The sequence below is a fragment of the Melopsittacus undulatus genome, chromosome 2 (genome assembly GCF_012275295.1).
Source record: "Melopsittacus undulatus isolate bMelUnd1 chromosome 2, bMelUnd1.mat.Z, whole genome shotgun sequence".
Taxonomy (NCBI): Eukaryota; Metazoa; Chordata; class Aves; order Psittaciformes; family Psittaculidae; genus Melopsittacus; species Melopsittacus undulatus.
Genome location: NC_047528.1, coordinates 33,463,105 through 33,482,423, shown reverse-complemented (window position 1 = coordinate 33,482,423; position 19,319 = coordinate 33,463,105).

The following is a 19,319-nucleotide window of genomic DNA, read 5'->3' as shown; positions in this document are numbered from 1 at the left end:
TGTAGGCTGATATACAGCCTTCATATTATTTCAGATGCTTTGAACTGAAGCAAAACAACCAGCCAACTAAACCGTATATATACAAAAGTGAACCAGTGCTTGTCCCATGACATGAAGCTTGGAGGAAACACTGAGTCAAATAGTATGTTATAACAATGCAGCAAATCATATGTAGAAGGGACTAGCTCTGAACAAGCAAGTCACTTTATTTGGACCTGGAGATCAGGAATCACTCCTTTGCAGTGTGCAGTTACTTCTGGCTCTTAAAATCATCTCTATTAGTCTAAGAGAAGTTACCCAGGTGATATTTAGTACATTATGTTAACTTAAAAAAATATAGACACATTCATTTTGTTTAACTTAGAACAAAACATGCTTGAGTTTTATATAGACAGATGCATGCATCATAAAAGTAAATTTATATATAACTCTTTAAATAAGCCAGTATCTCACATAAATCAAGGTAGTTTTGATTCAAGCAGTTTACACAGACACTATGAGAATACATGGTTTGTTAGATTATATTTCTTTAAGTATATTCACAGGTTCAAAAAAATCTAGCTCAAGTGGGAAATTATTAAGTTCAGTATTGAATTCAGTCTGTAAATTGGCATTTGTGAAAACCCTACAGGTCTCACAAGAACTTTAAAGTGTCCATAACACAAAACAGAGGACTCATTTAGCCCAAAATCATGGAAGACGCAATGAATGTTTAGGGGAAGATGACAAATAGAACAAGGATAAAGTGACACTTTATCTGGTCTTGCTTTCCTATTCCAGGCATCAACTGCCTGGGCCTTTCTGAGCTGGAGGTTTCATCCAAGCCACTGCTTTTAGTAACTACAGAAAGACCTTTGCTTTCTGGACAATTTTCTTTTTTTACTTTCTGAGATTTATCAACTTTCTATGAAAATAAAATTTACTTTTAAATTACACACTGTGTGAAAAAGGTACTTCTTTTTGATCACTATAAAACTACTGCCTGTTCATCTTCTGAGGTGCTCTTTAGATCTTGAGTTATGAAAAAAGTTCCCTAGTCATTTACTCTATTTTTTTTAACTATTATTATTATAGCTTTTTTTTTTTTTTTTTTTTTTTTTTTAGAGTACAGGGTAGTGGTGACTTTTGTTTGTTTGTTTTGGGTTTTTTTTTTCTGGCTGTCTTAGTTTCCTAAATCAACTTTTTCTAGATACCCATCAGTTTATAATTACTGTGGATGATGTTTTTCCCATACTCTTTTAGAAGTGAATATATAAAACCTGATTTTCAAAATCTGAGTAAAATATCCTACAAGTATCTCCAGATGTTGAACTTTTGTCTGATCTGACCTACCTCTCTCAACACATCTGCTTGCTATGTTGAGACAGCATAGCATAACAATCTGTAACTATCAGAGAAGCTCACAGGAACAGTTTACCATCACTTTTCTGACTGAAGAGTTCAGGCCCTAAATCTCTTTGCCAATCCCCATACATACTCTCATGGTTTCAATTCTCTTGTTGAGATTTCCTTCTGTGACTTCAGCTGTGCTGGGGCTTGTAGCTCCCACAGATTTTGCAGTTTCAGAGTTCTTTCTAGAGTCTTGTGAGTATCTTGGAATACATTTTACCTCTTTGAGGACTTTCAGCTGGTAAAGATAAAAGTTTCACAGAAATTAACTTTTTAAAACAAAAAATAGTCATCTATACTTTCTACATCATCAAAGCGAAGCAATGATGGTCAGGTTTTCTTCTGAACCCATGTCCATTACCAGTAATGAGTACTTTTAGCAGACAGATCAAAGACTTCCATGAGATAAGGATGGAGAATGCATTCCTTTAAATCTTCAGAATAGCACTGCTTTGATAAGTTTTGTCATAGCTGGTCAAGGCAAAGAGAAACACATGCTGTCAATATTGCTTAAGAAGAATAACCTGACTGACAGCATGACTACTGCAGGCGGCACTAGACAGAAGACTAATTATTCACAAGGTGAAATAGAGCATAGTAGCTTGAAAGAATATAATACAACCCTTAACAAATACGCCTTCCAAATTGTAAAGCTGTTTGTTCTGCAAATTGTGTGCCTTCTTGTTTCGGTAAAGCACCTTGTCTTCCCAATCCTCTTACTTTTTATCAGCCTGGATTCAAAAATATCTTTTTGAACTTTCACCATAAGGTATCCCCTAACATATTACTTTAATCATTTTTAATTAATATCCCCTTATGCATAGACACACACTAATTAATTATGTTGCGGAATCCAAAAAAGCATCACATGGATCGTAGAGGAGACCCAGGACTGAGTGGTTTGTGTCATATGGGATAGGAGACAGGTGGCTCTGGAAACATGAGCCAATCTGAGCTTTAGGTTGCAGGACTGGCTTAAACCTTATTTTATTTAGCAGTATAGACATAGTCGTCATGATCTGGATCAGGGACATACTCAGAAGTACATTTAAAGAGGAACAAATTTGTCTTCGTATTAGGTGGCAATAACCACAAGTAGCATATTTTAGCCACTGTATGATGCTATGCCCTACCACATAATGAGAGAATACTACATTTTGAGGTCAGTTTTTAAAACCTCAGAATAGGAAAAAAAATCAAAACCAATAAAATCAACAACAAAACTCAAAACAACAACAAAACCCAAAACAACAACAAAAAACAACAACAAAGCACCAAAAAAACAAACACAAATGCTTAAACATTCTCTTCTACATCTGTGTGTTTATATAGTCTTTGTATAGCCTTAAACTTTTGGTGATAACAGATATTCAAAACCAATATTGTATGAAGAGCATGGTACTATAAACAGCATAGCAACTGCAAAAATCATCCTTGAGGCTTATTTAAAATAATGATGCATTTGTATTGCATAAGCAGATACAGTTGTCAAATATTTACGAACAGATTAAATGATCCCATCCAGAATCTTTGTTAAAACAAAACAGCTTCAAGAAGCCTTCTATGTAGCACTCTGATTATATAAATCTGTGAATTTGCTGACATTTTGGATCAGAGCTGGAATCTGTTCAACATGACATTCTGTTCTGACATGTCCATTGCCAAATGTTTCATGGCATATAGTTGCAATAGTTCCCTAGAGTGAAAAGTTGTGGAATAAGCTGCTCATTAAAGAGGTTTCCTCTTGACTGTCAGATTTTGGAAATTGTATTGTTCTGAGGTATGAAAATTTAATAGATTTATCAATGCTGAAGCTGAAAAACATTATTGCAGATCATCTAGTTTGACCTCCTGCATATTGCAGAGAATTTTTCTCTAGTTTCTTTATCAAGTCAATAAATAAGCAAATTACTTGGGTTTTGTATTTTTGATCCTATTTATTAGCACAGTAAAATTTTCTTAAGTTACAGAAATTAAGTAAACAGATTTTTATTATTATTTTAAAGAATAGTGATTGGTATGGTTGACTAATCCGGTCATCATTATTATTTTTAATTATAATTTTAACACTGTCTGCTTAATATTCACTGAATGCTTCCACTCAATGCACATTATGAGTACAAATTTTCAATAGTGACTGATTGGTTTTCAATTCTAGATGTTATTTATTTAGGGAAATCTGTACCATTTTTAATTTTTACAAAAAAAATTCAGAAGCTAATCCATCTCCACAAAATTATTTCTAAAATTACATATTCCTGAAGTCTGAAATACCATCTGTTAGAATTGAAGATACCTTCATGAAAGAAAGTGAAAACATCCCATATGGATCTAAGACTTGGGTCAGAAATCTGACAGAAAGGACCAAATGGCAGTCTGTATCTGATAAAGCCTATGCTGAAAGATTGCTCTTCATCTGCTGACAGGATATATTCTAGAAATATTAGACAAAATGAAAAGGCACATTGAGTTCTTAAAAATAAAATTTATTTTGTTCACAGTCCATTTCTATCTGTAGTAAGGTGTTAAATGATTCAGTTAATCTATATTGCATATCAGGCCCTGTATAGTGTCATACAAAGTCATTAATATGTTCTTTTTCTGGATATTTGCATCAGGACCAAATATTACCCTGTGGGAACCTATGAAGTTTACAAATAGCCCCATTCTGGATCTAGTACTAGCCTGGAAGTGATTTAATGCACAAGAGAGGGACTACAGAAAGGGAGAAACGAACACTCTATTTCATAGCAGCTGCTTCCCTTTATGGCAATAGAGCAAAATACAGAAGGAGGATGGAAGAAAAGGACAGACAATATAGCTAAAAATTCTAAAAAGTTGATTAAAAGTTGCTGAAGGTTTTCTAGCTTTGTCGACAAAAGAAATTTGATGATAATGAGTAAGCCGTTGTCAAATTTGTAAGCACTTGAACCCCTGAATGTAGTTGTACAACTGAAGAGGACCTTCTACATAACACATTTTCAAAATATGACACTTTCTCCTTCTTTTTTTATTTTTTTTTTAGAAATAACTTATTCCCTGGAAAAAAAAAGAGTCTGTCAATCTGGAACATCTTTTTTGCCATAATGTTAGCACATCTTTTTTGACAGTTTATTAAAGTTTTGAGAAGCAGTCATGTAGATTAGCCTAAATATCTTATTTTGCCTTACCACCAGATTTCTGTTGAAACAGAACAAATCATTATATTCATTCATCATCATTTGGCTGTGAGGTTCCAGGATGATGAAAATAGTAAACACTTGTGGAATCTATAATAATTGAGAGCAACAGAAAATTGCATTTTAAGTGCTCATCAAGGTGAGAGCTAGGCATTTCATGATTCTTTGTACATCTTTGTTAAGAATTTTACCAAACAAGAAGAATACATGGGTTCATATAGAAGTTGCTAACTCTGACCTTCCTATGAGTGTGTGCTCTACAAACCCAGAATTTTTTTTAGGGATATCTAACCTGGTTAAAAATAAAAAAAAAAAATAATAAAACCCAAATTGCCGTGGATGTAGAATTGTGCTAAAACCTCTAATATATGCTGCTTTTGTACTTCAGTTTGATAATTTAAAATGCACTGTGGGTACCTGCTTTGTTGTGAGATGTCATATTTAGCTGTAGTTTGCTACAGGAAAAGTTTCTTCTGTAAGGCGCAGCATCAATGTCTTAACATTGAATATTGCCAATAAAGCAGCTGTCGCTTAGTTTGTCAACATATGCATATGCTACATAGCTAGTAGAAACAACATAATGGAACAACCGTCTGCATTAGAAGTTTCACTTTCTTCCCAGTTCTGCCTTTATGCAATGCAATTCAAGGAGCTGAAAAGTCTGCCTTTGGCATTAACAAGACACATTAGCAAGGTACAGTTTTTGGATTCTCCTTTAGCTGGATCACCATCCCTTGGTCTTGTAAAATTCAGTTATTATTCTAGCTGTAAAATCTACTTATCTCCCTTTCTCATAATAAAGATATGAACATATTCACAGTAAATGACCTGTGTGTTGCTCCTTTGCAAGTTTTTCCACTGCAAGTTTTGCAAGCATGTCACTATTCCTGGAGCCAGATAATTTTGGCCAGTGAAGTCCCACGGGGTCAAAAGTGCATCTTCTCTTTCTCTTAGTATAGTAAACAAGATGGGAAGGGGTTGATCACTCATGCCTACTCTCCAGTTCCTTATTTAGTGTGTTTGGAACATAAAGAATAAAAGATAAAGATCCTGTTTCTAAAAACTCTTGTTCTTATAGAAAGAAGTATCTCTTAGGGTTTTTTGTCTCCTGATTGCTCATCTATGTATTCTGCTATAGGTGGCTCCAAATCAGTATAGCTGAGTGGTGCTAAGAAACAGATGGTAGTAATTACAGAAAGACTTTATATAGGAGGCATCCAGAGAAACCACATACATTACAATACAATGATTTGTAAAACTGAGTATGGAACTGTTTTACACTGAATGCAAATTGTGTTTCTAAGTTGCACAGATCCTTGTTGAATGTGGTCATATGTTACCAGTGACTTAGATAATTATTGGAAAAGCACAATAGACAGAGGTCTACTTTGGGATACTCTTGAGTGGAAATTGCTTCCCCTTTCATTCTCTCAACGAAGGAGATAAATTGCTTTAGAAAAAAATTAAAAGGTTTTGTCCTGTATAGATAAAAATTCAAGGCCTCCCACATATTTTGTTTCTTCTCTTTGGAGCTGGCATGGTTTGGTAAATTAAGTTGACTGACTTCTGAAGCTATTGAAACTAGAATTATCAGGCAGAAATGTTACCACAATATACTCTGGGGAAAGAAAATTTAGTATTGTTTCTCCATGGAACCTCCAATCATTCTTATTATTGTCTTAAAAAACTGATGGACACTACATTGGGAGAAAAAAATTACAGGAAAAGGTAACCATGAGACAATGCTACAGGATATCTGAGGCAGTGCTGGATAATCATTCATATTTAATTAAGACCATGGGTTTCTAAACATCAAGCGCATTCACTGAGACCTATTAGTGGAAACCAGAGTGTATGCTCAGAGTTCTGTCTTAGCAAAGGAAACATTCATGTCCTGGAAAACACAGCTAAGCATCAAAAAAATTAAATTCAGACATGCTAACCACCTAGCTGATCTAATGAAAAAAATGTTGAGAAAGATGACAGTGTAAAACAGAAATAGGTATGTTTAGTCATTTCAGGTTTAGAATAAATCTTTATATTTAATTTTTGTATGAGTTTTGTTTTGGAGCAGAATTGGAAAGATCAGGAATTTTCTGCTAGCAGCTATTCTCTCTTTGTTGACAGTAAGACTCTAATACTGTTGTCCCCAGTTTACATGTGTTGGCTTTTGAAAATTATATCTGTGACCACGAAAAAAGGTTTCTATAAAGAGGTACAACAGCAGAAATAGACCCAGTAGCTGTTTATTTGTTACGATTGAGATAAATCACTATGAATTTGTACAAACATTTCCCACAGAGACATAGGAGAGGGAAAACAGATCCAAAGGCTGTCAACAGTCTTGTCAAACATAATGTTACCAGACAGTGATTTTGGCGAGAAGTAGGTAGGAAGTATATTACACTTTTGAGCTTTTTCATGTGTCTGAGATAGATCCTAAGAGCACCGTGTCTCACTAAGACATCAGGATGCCCAGGGGCTGGGAGGGCAGCCCATCATCAAGTATCACACTGCCCCCACCAGATGCAAAACTTAGGGTGATCCCAAGGCAAGCACCTCCCTATATACCTCTGGTCCCAGTTTTAGCTCAGAAGTTTTTCTGGACTCTAGCAACACTCACATTTCAGCCAGCTCCTCTGCAATGTACAGGGAGTTTCATAGAAATACAGAAATGATGGTTGGAGAAGACCTCAGGTGGTCATGTAGTTCAACCCATTCCTTGGTGCAGAACTATCACCAATATTAAGCCAGTCAGCCTTCATACTTTCTAGGTAAGTCTTGAACACCTCCATGGGCACAAATTTCACAACTTCCTTGAACAACCTGGCTGAGCGTGGTGCTACCCTGCTCCAGAATTTTTTCTTCATGTATAATTTTATCTTCCAAAGCTACTACTTGTGGCCATTATCCCGTTATGTCATCTAGCACTACCAAGGAGATTTTGACTGTATCACCTGTGCATTCAAATAAATATAAACAGAAGCCATTAGTTTATTCTTCACAGAGCTATATAACTTCAGTTTCACCAGGTGCCATTCATGGTGAATATTCTAAGACCCTGATCATCTTTGTAGCCTTCCATTGGATCTTCACCAATTTCTTTTTATCGCTCTTAAACTATGAAGTCCCAGACTGGATGTGGTATTTTACATACAGCCATACCAGTGCTAAGTAGAGAAGAATAACTTCCCTTGGTCTTGTGGCCAAAGTCTCTTAACGCAGTTCAATATGTAGTTTGACATATTCTAGAAGACAGAGCACCGGTGGCTTATCTCCAACCTTGTATATACCATTATCCTCAGGCTCTTTTCAGCAGGGCTTTAACTCAGTCCCTCCCTAGCCTGTATTAATGTATGGAATCATGTTTCCTTAGGTCCAGACCTTTTCACTTTTTCTTATGGAATCTCATAAGCTTTCTCCTGGTCTAGTTCTAAAGTTTATTACACTTTCTTTTGGCATAGCTGTAACATTTGTCATAGCCACAATTATACCTTCCATTTCTGCAAATGTTCTAAGTGCAGTTTGTGCTATTATCCGGGTCATTGAACATGTTGAACATTAAACTATAGGATAGTAAATTCAGTCTAGATATAAGGAAGAATTTTTTTATGATGAGGATGGTGAAACACTGGAACAGGTTACCCATCCCTGGGTAATGGTCAGGTTGACCAGGACTCTGAGCAACCTGATATAGTTGAAGTTGTCCCTACTCATTGCAGGTAGGTTGGACTAGATGGTCTTTAAATGTTCCTTCCAACACAAACCTTCTATGATTCTATGATTTAATCCTTAGCTGTCTTTAAGCTCTCTTCAAAAATCCAAAACAGCTATCTATCACTGGCTTCCTTCTCCTCCATAGGAGCTTCCCAAAGTGTCCCAATGCAACATCCTGAGTAAAATTAAATATTCAATTGTAAAATCCAGAATCCAAAATCTGCTTCTTACCTTTGCATTTCACCTTCAAATCTTTACTTAGTCATCTCAGGTACACTGCAACCCAAGTAGCTCTCCAAGACAGCCATGAGGTCTTCCCTATTTATGAATAGGGCACTAACCCTCATCATCTCCTCCAGCACTCACATTAGGAGATTGTCACCAGACTTTTTTTTTTTTTTGTCAATGGTAGAAATACAATTACACCATTATTGGAGAGCTTCAGCTTTTCCCTGAGGATATGAATTCTTTCCTTGGCTAACATAATAATTACATTGCACATAATAAGAATGCACGGTTAATGGGAGACAAAATTTTACATGGTTATAAACTACTGTTATTCTCTATTACCAGAGTTCCTAGGAGCACATTTCATGCCCAAATACAAGAACATTTTTTACCTACCAATTACGCCTGGTACATGCCAGTGTGTGCATCACAGCAATTTTAGAAAAATCTGTGCCTGCTCTGTAATATTCCGTAAATAACTTTTATTCATATAGTAACTACACAAGTCTTCGTTATAATGAAACTATCTGCATGAACAGAATCAGTAATTTTTGCTATTATCATGTAATTCTGCATTTAACTATTTGACTTTTTTTTTCTTTTTTTTAACAATGGTGAATGTACAATTCTATTCCCAGAGAGCTTTAATTTTTCCCCAAGGATGTGAAAATTTTACTTGGCTAATATAATAACCCAAATTAAATTCCGGTCCAAAAATCCCCCTAAGTAAATGTAGTTTATATGCAAAAAAAATGCTACTGAGCCATTAATAACCAATGTCATGTTTTTCAATTCCAGTTCAAAAAGAAGAAGCTCAGGGTAAGATAAGTTCTGCATTCTTCCCAAAACTAAGACGGCAGTAGAAATGTGGCTTCAGACTACCCTCTTGGAGCACCAGTTTCTGCTGGTGACAGACAGCTTCTGTTATCTTTAGCAGCCATGTAATAGAAGTTCAGAGCCATGGAATACCAGAGGTGACAGAACATTGGGAAATGGCTTGTATAAACTTATAATAAAATTTTCAGTTTATCATGGGATAAGAAGGAGAAGAATGAGGACAGAGCTCCTGACATAACCTCCAAAAGGCAGGGAATTTATCAAGCAAAATAATCTAGATTAGTACTAATTAATGTTGTTTTAGAAGAAAAAGACAATTTCATCTGCTGAATAGTCCAGTTTATTTAGTAAATCTCACTAAGTTTTCCTTGGAAATGTCCCAAGATTTGCCTAGGGTGATCTCCACTTAGCTGATTGTATCTGGCAGAGATATAACTTGTAGTAAAACAGTTTTTGTGTGCACTGAATATTCAGGTTTTATCTAAACTCTGAAGCTCTTGTGGTCGCATATATTTTATGAATTTTCAGTCTATCATCAAAGAAATTATAGCCCCTTAAAGAAAATAATCTTGCATTTTATCAGCCTTGCAAATGTCAGGAAAGTTATAAGAATGTAATGTGTAAGAATAATTTACAAATTAAATTGATTTAGTAACATGGAAAAAGTCACAAAGTTTTCTGTTATGCAGAAGTGCTTATTATAATCCAGTCTTTATATCTGGTTAAGAGAGGGGCATTCTAAATACTTATCTAGATTTTGAAAGCAGTTCTTTACCAACCTGCACCACAAGAAGATTATCATCATCTCCACATTACCATTGGTGAGTCAGAGCTTAAGTCAGTTCAGCAGTTCAGCTATATGGAAAGCATTATTTCCTCAGATGCCACTATAGACAAAGGGATAGATAACAAAATAGCAAAGGCATATAGAGCCTTAAGAAAACTCCATAAAAGAGTCTGGTGCAATAAACACCTGAAGAAAAGTATGAAGATTAGTGTCTATAGAGCCATTGCACTGTCTACTCTTTTATGTAGGTCTGAATCATGGGCTATCTACCACCATCACCTGCAACTCCTCAAGCACTTTCATCAGCACTGCCTCTGTACAATTCTAAACATCCATTGGACTGACTATGTGTCAAACATTACTGTCCTTGAACAGACAGGGGTCACCAGTATTGAGGCTATATTGCTGAAATTGCAGCTGCGCTGGGCAGGGTATGTCTCCAGGATGGAGGATTACTGCCTCCCTAGGATTGTGTTTTACTCACAACTGGTTGCTGCAAGAGAAGTGCCCCAAAGAGGAGATATAAGGACTCCCTGAAACAATACCTCAGCCTTGGCCATACTGACTACCATCAGTGGTCCAGCTTGGCCTCCAACAGGGAGACTTGGAGACACACTATACATAACACTGTTGTCTCCTTTGAGAACACAAGCAGAATTAGTCTTGAGGAGAAAAGACAATGTAGAAAGAATCGTGCCTCACCTATACCACCCAAGGGACCTTTTGCTGTGCTTTTTGCAACTGAATTTGCCTATCCCACATTGGCGGTGCGCTTGTAGTCCTTCCCAAATCTTTGGTCGCAAAGCCAAGGCATCAATCAATCTTTTATAATTTTATGTACTGCCCAAAATGAGATTACAGATTCACATAAGAATGGAAAACTTTTAATTAGCTAACTGTGAAGTAAGATAGAATTACTCTTTTGTTTTAAATGAATATGTCTAAGAAAAAGGTTTGGCTTTAAATGTATTTTAGCTGAATCTGTGTAGCTCAATTTTAAATCTTTTGCTTTTCCATGATTCTTATCCTTGTGTGTGTGATTGCTAGACTCTTTAAATTTTAATATTTTAATTCCATTAAAAGATAGGCACCTCTTTCATGATGTCAATTTCCTTACTTGCTTAGAAACCCAGAAGGGATAATATTCCCCACTGTTATTTAAAACAAAAAACATCGTTCCTATAGGAACTTCACTGTCACACTCATTTGTGTTATTACCATGAGTGTCAGGTGCTAGTTTTGGTATGCAGCATGAAATAAAAATCAAGCATAATCAAATAGCTTTTTTACAGCTTTTTTTTTTTTTGTGCAACACAATTATAAATGATCTTGAACATTATACATGGAAAGGCCAATTCATTATCCTAAATCAGGACTGGTAGTTACAGTGATATACTACCTATTTATCTAAAATTCTATTTTAAAAAATCTATTTCTGCCTGAAAATTTAACTTTGAAAAATCCATTGTTTAAGCAACTATCTGAATCATATAACAAGACTCAATTACACCAGGTAGTATTGACTGATATATTTGGTAATGTAATAAAGATGCAAACCTTGACAAAATTTGTTAGTTTGAATATAGGGCAAAATGCTATTTTATTGCAAAGCTAATGAAAAATATTGCTTACACAATGGTGAGACCCATCAAGCAGATTTATAACATATGACATTTGTGAGATCTCAAATATTACAAAAAAACTGGAAGGCTTATGCAATGGGTGATTCGACTATGGTCTCTGCAGTATAATATGCACATGAAAAAGAAGAAGGGATAGCACTGACATTCAGACTTGCACAGCAGAGGGCTAGAAGCTTTCTGTGCTGTAAAACTACTCAAACAGAGACTGCTTCTTCTTCAGCTTATGCAGGCACTGTCATGGCTGGACTACCACCTGGATGTTTAGTTCCACAATTCAAAGAGATACTGCTTGGGGGAAATAAAAACTGTGAGTCAGATTCAGTGAATCCAAATCCCAGCAGAAGTTTGGCATAGGACTGAGTCTGTTCCTGGAATGCCAGCATTAATGGCTGAGGGCCAGACACTAATCTCAGATGCATGGCACGTGTCGCCTCCTATCTCGATTAAGCCACGTCTGTGGCTTGCACGCACAAGACATAGCAGATTTTCTAAAGCATATGCTGCTTCCAGTGCCATACATCTTAATTTAAAATCTGGTCCATAAGTTATGACTATCCTTTTTCTTTTTATCTTTTTTTTTAAGTTGTTTGATGAAGAAATGAAAACAAAGAAAAGTAAAAATCTGTTATCAACACTCACCCTGCTTTACCCCCTGACTCTTTCTTCATCTCCTATCCACTTCTTCCAAAGGATCCAATCTCTACCACACCAAAGATGCAAAGAAATTAAAGTGATAAAAGAAACAGCACAAGAAGATTATTTTCATTCATTCATTCTTCAGTATATGTGAAACATGACAGGATTCTATAAATTCACAAGTATTTATTCTTGAAGCTAATTCTGCAGTTGTAACATGACATGCAAACTGCAGGCTAGAGAAAAAGAGAGTCAGCATAGCAAAACTCGATTAGAAAGTTTGGGTTGATTATCTGTTCCTTATTTGCATCACACTGCTGTTTCACTCAAAGCTACCTGACTGGAATATTTTCACTGCAATCTGAGCATTGAAACTAAAGCTATCGGCAGAATACCAGGCTGCAGGAAGGACAGTATTTTATGCTGGAACATTCCAGTATGTTAATTGCTGCTTTGAAAACCATACTCCAAACATTTTCTTGCTTCATTTCATCTCTTGGTTTTGATGGAAGATGTCCAGAAACAATGTGGTTGAGTTTGGAGATGAGAAATGAGAGATCAAAGGGCTGAAAGGTACCTTATGAGTGGATTAATGCAGTGTCTTAAAGCGCTGGCCTTGAACTACACGGGCTTCATGGTGAATTCAACCAGATGAAGGAGAGTGAGAAACAATCAATTTCTGATGGCTGTAAAAGTCACAGTAAAAGTGAAGACAGTTGTATATTTATTGTCTAAGAACTACACTGAAGACTTTCTCGTGCAACAATAATTAAAAATGTTCACCTAAAGGTTAGCTTGAAAAACAAGGAACAAAAACAGCTGACCCTTCTGTTCTTAAAAGAAAGCCCATTAGCTGAATGATTGATCTTCTGCTAAACTTTTTATTTTTTTTTTTCCTTAACATGTAATTTTCCTTTTGGTTTTATTCTCTACATTACATGAAACACCCCAAAGTATTTTTATCCTTTGGATATTTAACCCAAATTAGGGAGAGGGGAGTGGGAGGCTAATTAAAAAGTCCAGTCAGAATGAATTTCACTTTCAGTAAACTTTTAGCCTTTAACATTCTAGCAGGACAGTCACCAGAAAATAAATTGCTTTGACTATTTTTTAAATAAAAGAAATATCTGCATAGATTATGTATTAATTTTTAAACCCATATTCATATTTCACTGATTTATAACAACCAAAAAAGTAATAAAAAAATGCAAGAAAAATGTCACACTTTGCTTCTGAAGTGTTGTAATAAAGAATTTTTTACTGTTACTAACCCTGGCTGTTCATAAGCCCCTTTCTTGAACACTGGAGTCATACATAACATAGATGAGATTGGTAGGGCCAGAAATCTTAATTTCTTTATTGTATAAGTGTAATGCTAGCAACCTCCTGTTTTCATTACAGCAATCTAATGCCAGCCATTTCCTGTTTTCATTAGACCATTGTAATACTAGACTCCTACTGTTCTCATTAGTGCAGGACTGTGTAATGGCAACTACCTCATGTTTTCATTATAACAGAACTGTATGGTGCCAGCTGCCACTTATTTTACTTTACAGAACAGCATTTGAATGTCATCCATACTCTCCAAGAGAATATATACAGAAATGTCAAGGACCTTCGAATTCTAAGGTCCCTAAGAAGATATCAGGGAGCACCTTTCCTATTTTGTTGCTGGAAGAATGGCAGGGAAATTACACAGAATACACAGAGAATAGCTTAAAGCCTGGCATTAACCTGTAGGGGAATACAGTTCAATTCTAGCAACTGCTTTTCTGATCTATAACCTACGTGGGCTTCCAGAAGAAGAAAAAAAGGTAGTTGCAGTAGTTCAAGGTCTGGATTAGACTTGTAGGGAAATCCAAGTTAAATTCCTGGCTCTGGCACATATTGCCTGTGGAGGCTGTAACCTATAAATTCTGTCTTATTACTGTAGCTGTGACTGGTCTGAATTTAATAAGATTTTCTCTGTCCAAAGCACTGGAGTGTTTTGTTTCATTTTGCTTCTATAATACCTTTGCAATACAAAATATTTCACTAGTTATAAGTACTGCTTAAAAGCAAGCTGTGATTCCTTCTCTAGGGTCTTCAAATTCTATTGTAATGGAATTAAATGATAGTAAGAACTGTCTGATGACACAAAAATCTTCCATTAAGAGATCTTAAAAATGTAGCTTCTTTGAAAGCTGTAAGGGTTCTGTTGCTAAGATGCTGTTAAATTATGGTTACACTGCAAAGGGTTATGGCTAATTTAGTTATTGTAGTAGGTACTAGAATAAAAAAAAAATCAACAAAGAAACAAAAACCAACAACCCACACAAACAAAGAGCTCTTAAAAAACCCAAATATCTAATTCTAAAAGAAATAAAAGTGTAAGATGTGAAAATATTTTTAGTACAAAGTTTTCTAGTTTTTGCTAAAAAGTTTTCATTCACTAAGTTTTCTATTGATATTGAACTGATATAAGATCTCAAAAAAACCCCAACCAATGTCATTGCTTTGTAAAGAGCATGTAACTGATATGTGGATGTCCTGCAATATCATTGAAAAAAAAATCCCTGTTTTATGTAAAGGGACTGTGTCTTCAATCAGTAATGAATAAATGAGCTGTGTTTTAATCACAAGGCAGAGCCACCACATCAACTAGCACACATATGTCTGCTGCCTCTATTCTGAAGCCCTGGGAGCTTGAAACACTATTGTGACCAGAAGAAGCACCACAGTGAAGGCCCTTATTCTCTACCTGACCAAAATTATCAGTTCTGCATAATGACTTTGGTTTTAATTATTTGTGTGATTCCAGCTTGTCATGTTTTGTATGTTGTATGTTTTAATGATTTGTAGCTTTACTGTAGCTCTGGAGGAAAGAAGTTCTGCGGACAGATACCATGAAAAATGTTACAGTTACTGGTTGTGGTGGGTTAACTATGACTGGACGCCAGGCACCCAAGCCTCCAGCCACAATAACTTTTGCAGTTGCAGTAGTTTTAATATTCATCAAGCTGTTTTACTACTCCTCAGCAGGACAGGAGGGGAGAAAATAAGACAGAACCACCTCCTTGCAGGTCAATATAAAGGCAGTTTAATAAAGCAAAAGCAAAGGCCACAGTTGGAAACAAAGGAAAACAAAAGATTTATATGCTGCTTCCCATCAGCAGATGTTGTCCAGCCATTTCCAGGGGAGAAAACCTTCAGTACAGGTTGCTCAGGAAGACAAACAGAATAACAAATGACCCAACAATCATCCTTCTCTTTTCTATTAACTTTTATTGCTGAGCAGATGTCATATGGACATCCCTTTGGTCAGTTTGGGTCAGCTCTCCTGTTTATGTACCCTCCCAAGATCTTGCTCAACCCCAGGGTACTGCTGGTAGTGGGGGAATGCTGCAGGGACAGTGTTGATGCTGCTCAGCAGTAGTCAAAACACTGGTGTGCTATCAACACCTTCCCATGTACCAATACAAAGCACAGCACTATGAGGGCTACTGTGGGGAAAATTAACTCCATTTCAGCCTGATGAAATACACTGGTACTTATACTCATTTTTTTGGAAGAAAAATGCTCTTCAGAAGAATTTTTGTTCCATGTTTCCTGTCTTGATGGAAAAGTTGTGGTATCAAGAAAGTGTTCTTTGTCATTCTCAGATTGCTGTATTATTAACATCACCAAATAGAGCAATTGGCAGATGTGCATAAGTTTTGTTAAAATGATTAAAAGCTCTGCAAATCATAACCTGTCAGTGTTCCCTGGGAAACAAAGACCTTTCCATCTGTTAGGGGACTCTGAATGTAATGTAATGTAATGAGTCACCTTTAAAATGACAGCTGTCACCCGTACAACTTGAGCCTTGAAGAGAGTGCAAAAATATAATGAAATACATATAAACTTCAATCAAAAATATCTTCAGTTTGTTATTATTTTGATCACTTCACTGTAGGCAGGGTGTATAATACTGTAATTTGCAATCTTGTAATCTGGATTAGGTTCAAATCAGTAGGAAGATAGTTATGTTTTGTAATGTTAGAGTTTGATGAGGCACTATATGCCTATATATATCCTTGCACATTCTCTGTCACAGTCTTCACAATGAATAAAATTTTACGAGTATGGTGGCATGTGATAGCAGCACATTTGAAAATTGTTTCTAGGAGCTGTAGAAACCAGATGAAAAGGAAACTGTGGGATGGAAATGAGGAATGTGGAAGGATTGGTGCACTTTTGGTTCACCTGCAAAGATCGTACACCTGTTCTCCCTTTCCCTTCAATATTTAAATTATTTTAGTAATGGTAAGTGATTTGTCACTCCTTTGTTTGTAGCACAGTTTCACCTTGCTGATGCATTATCTGAACTAAGGCAGGTGGATTCATAACATTTTCTGTGAAATAAAATGCAAATTCTGCTATGCAAATGGACCATTAAGAACTGAATTAGATTAAGCAATGGCGGTAAATCAGCAATTATGCTGCTTTTTTTTTTTTTCTCTTAAATGGCAAGATTCCAGCACAAATAAAATTCAACAACATGTTCTATATAGTCATGATATTCACCTCTAGAACAGAAATACTAAAGCTGCTGATGTGCTTTACTGAATCTAGTGCACATTTACCACTGCTCTGATGCAGTCTTTAAACCTAAGGATGCTAAGTAAAGTGCTTTGAGTCAGCTGGCAACACAGTGTATTAATTACAGCTCATAATAACTTCTATTTTTACGTAACTGTTGCACAGTTGTGCACATTATGCCAGTTCCTCAGTCTGGACAGGTGATTGTGATTAATATTTATGCTGCTGGTAAAAAAAGAGCATGCTTTTAGCTTCACTGATGTTGAAGATTTTCTGGGTTACTTCAAAAATGAAACAAAAATAATAATTAAAGAAATACCCAAACTGAGAAACAGGTAGTTCTTCAAATACAGTTCTAACTGATTCTTCTCTAACTCCTAAAATGCATTCTCTGTTAACCAACACATGCACTACAAGGATTGGTCTTTCTGCAGACCATTCTTCAAGGCTTGGAAATATGGAATAGCAAATACCTTACAAATATTCAGGATGAAGGAAATAAAGAAAGTGACAGAGAAGAGCTGGCATTCACTTGCAGGAAGCTATAGGAGTCAAGATTTGGCAGCAGCACCTAGTGGCTCCTTACACTTCAGTGTTGTGATTGCCCATAGAAGCTTGAATTTCTTCCAGGTGGGAGGTGATGCGAACAGCACCTTAAACTACAGGAATTACCAGTTATCAGCAGAGCTGTCTCAGTTTTACATTCTTGATCCTACAGTAAGCTTGGTAAACCTCCATGAAAGCTTTTTCAACAAGAGTGCTTGATTCAGACATCCTTCAATTGTTCCTACTTCTTCTATTGTCACAGTAATATGGTGGTTCCCTGACATTTCACCTATTTTAAAGGAACAAGAAGTAATAAGAACTGAAAGTCTGCCTAAAGTGTCTGTCATGGTTTGAGCATGTTTTGAGGGTGTTTTTTGTTCAAGGTTTTTTCCAGCCAGGTGGAGGAGGGGAGTCCAGGAGGAAGGAGAGACAGGACACCTGACCCAGGCTAGTCAATGAGGTATTCCATACCATAGCACGTGATGCCCAGGATGTGTACTGGGAAAGAGAAAGCTGGAGGGAGAGAGTGGTGGAGAAAAATGGAGGAGGGAGCACATGGTGCTTGGCCGGGCAGGGTGGAGTGAGTTATGGGTCGGTGGCTGGTGGGGTGTTGTATTCTTTTCACTTGCTGTTTGCTGTATCATTATTATTTGTAGTAGTAAATGGCAGTAGGGGTTTTGTGTTATGCCTTAGCTATTAAACCGTTCTTATCTCAATCCGTGGGGGCTACATTCTTTGGATTCTCCTTCCTAACTCTCCGGGAGTAGGGGGACTTGGTTTAAACTACGACATTTTTTTGGCGCCCAACGTGGGGCCCGAGGGTTTGAGATAAGAACAGATCTGAGCGGATTTATGGTCTCTTGTCACAATGCTGATTTATTGGCTCTTAGAGGTTTTTCTCTGGATCTCGCTGTTTCGGGATTTTGCCGGGTACTTTGTGTATGGATTGGATGTGTTTGAGGCTTGGGCTAAAGCTTTTGTTTCACTGTACTTTGTGTCGGAGGCTTGTAATACGGTGGGGCTCTGGCAGCAGGAGGGGATGGACGTGGCCGTGGACTTGTACCAGGCCGTCCTGCTGCTCTTCGCTGTCCTTGTCCTTATCCTCGTCGTCGTCTGCGTGAGGCTGCGTGAAGCCAGGAAGGAGCGGCCCCGGGAACTGCCGGCAGCTGAGGCTGCCAGGGAGAGCAGCACGGGGAGCCAAACGGCTGTGGCAGAGCAGCGGGAGCAGGCGGGGGAGGAGCGGAGCAGGGCGGTAGCTGAGCAGCAGGACCAGGCAGCGGGGGGGGTGAGTCCCGCGGCCGTTCCCGACCCTCCGACGGCTGAGAGTGTCCCCCTGAAGTCGCCCGCCGACCCCCAGCAGGATGCAGGAGACTACGCAGCACTTCCCAGCAAGGCAGAGGAGGAACCGAGTCCTGCCGCCGTTCCGAACCCCGCAGCGGCCGAGAAAATTCCCCAGAAGTCACCCGCCGAGCCCCAGCAGGAGGCAGGAGACCACGCAGCATTTCCCAGCAAGGCAGAGGAGGAAGATCCAGACTTGGGAGAAGAGAAGCTGGTGGTGGGAGAACTGGCAAGCACGGCAGCTACATCAGACCCAGTGACAAGTGCAGCAGCATCATCTGAGAGTTCTGATGGTTTTGAATGGCTTTTGGGTGCCCTTGGGACCTGCCTGCTAATTGTAATGGTGGTCGGCATGTTGGCACACACACAGAGCGTGTTCTACCCACGGCCATTTTGTCTGATCCCAAAAGTTAAGCAGAGTCAGGTTTGGGTCTTGTCTAGGGTTAGACAAGGATATAG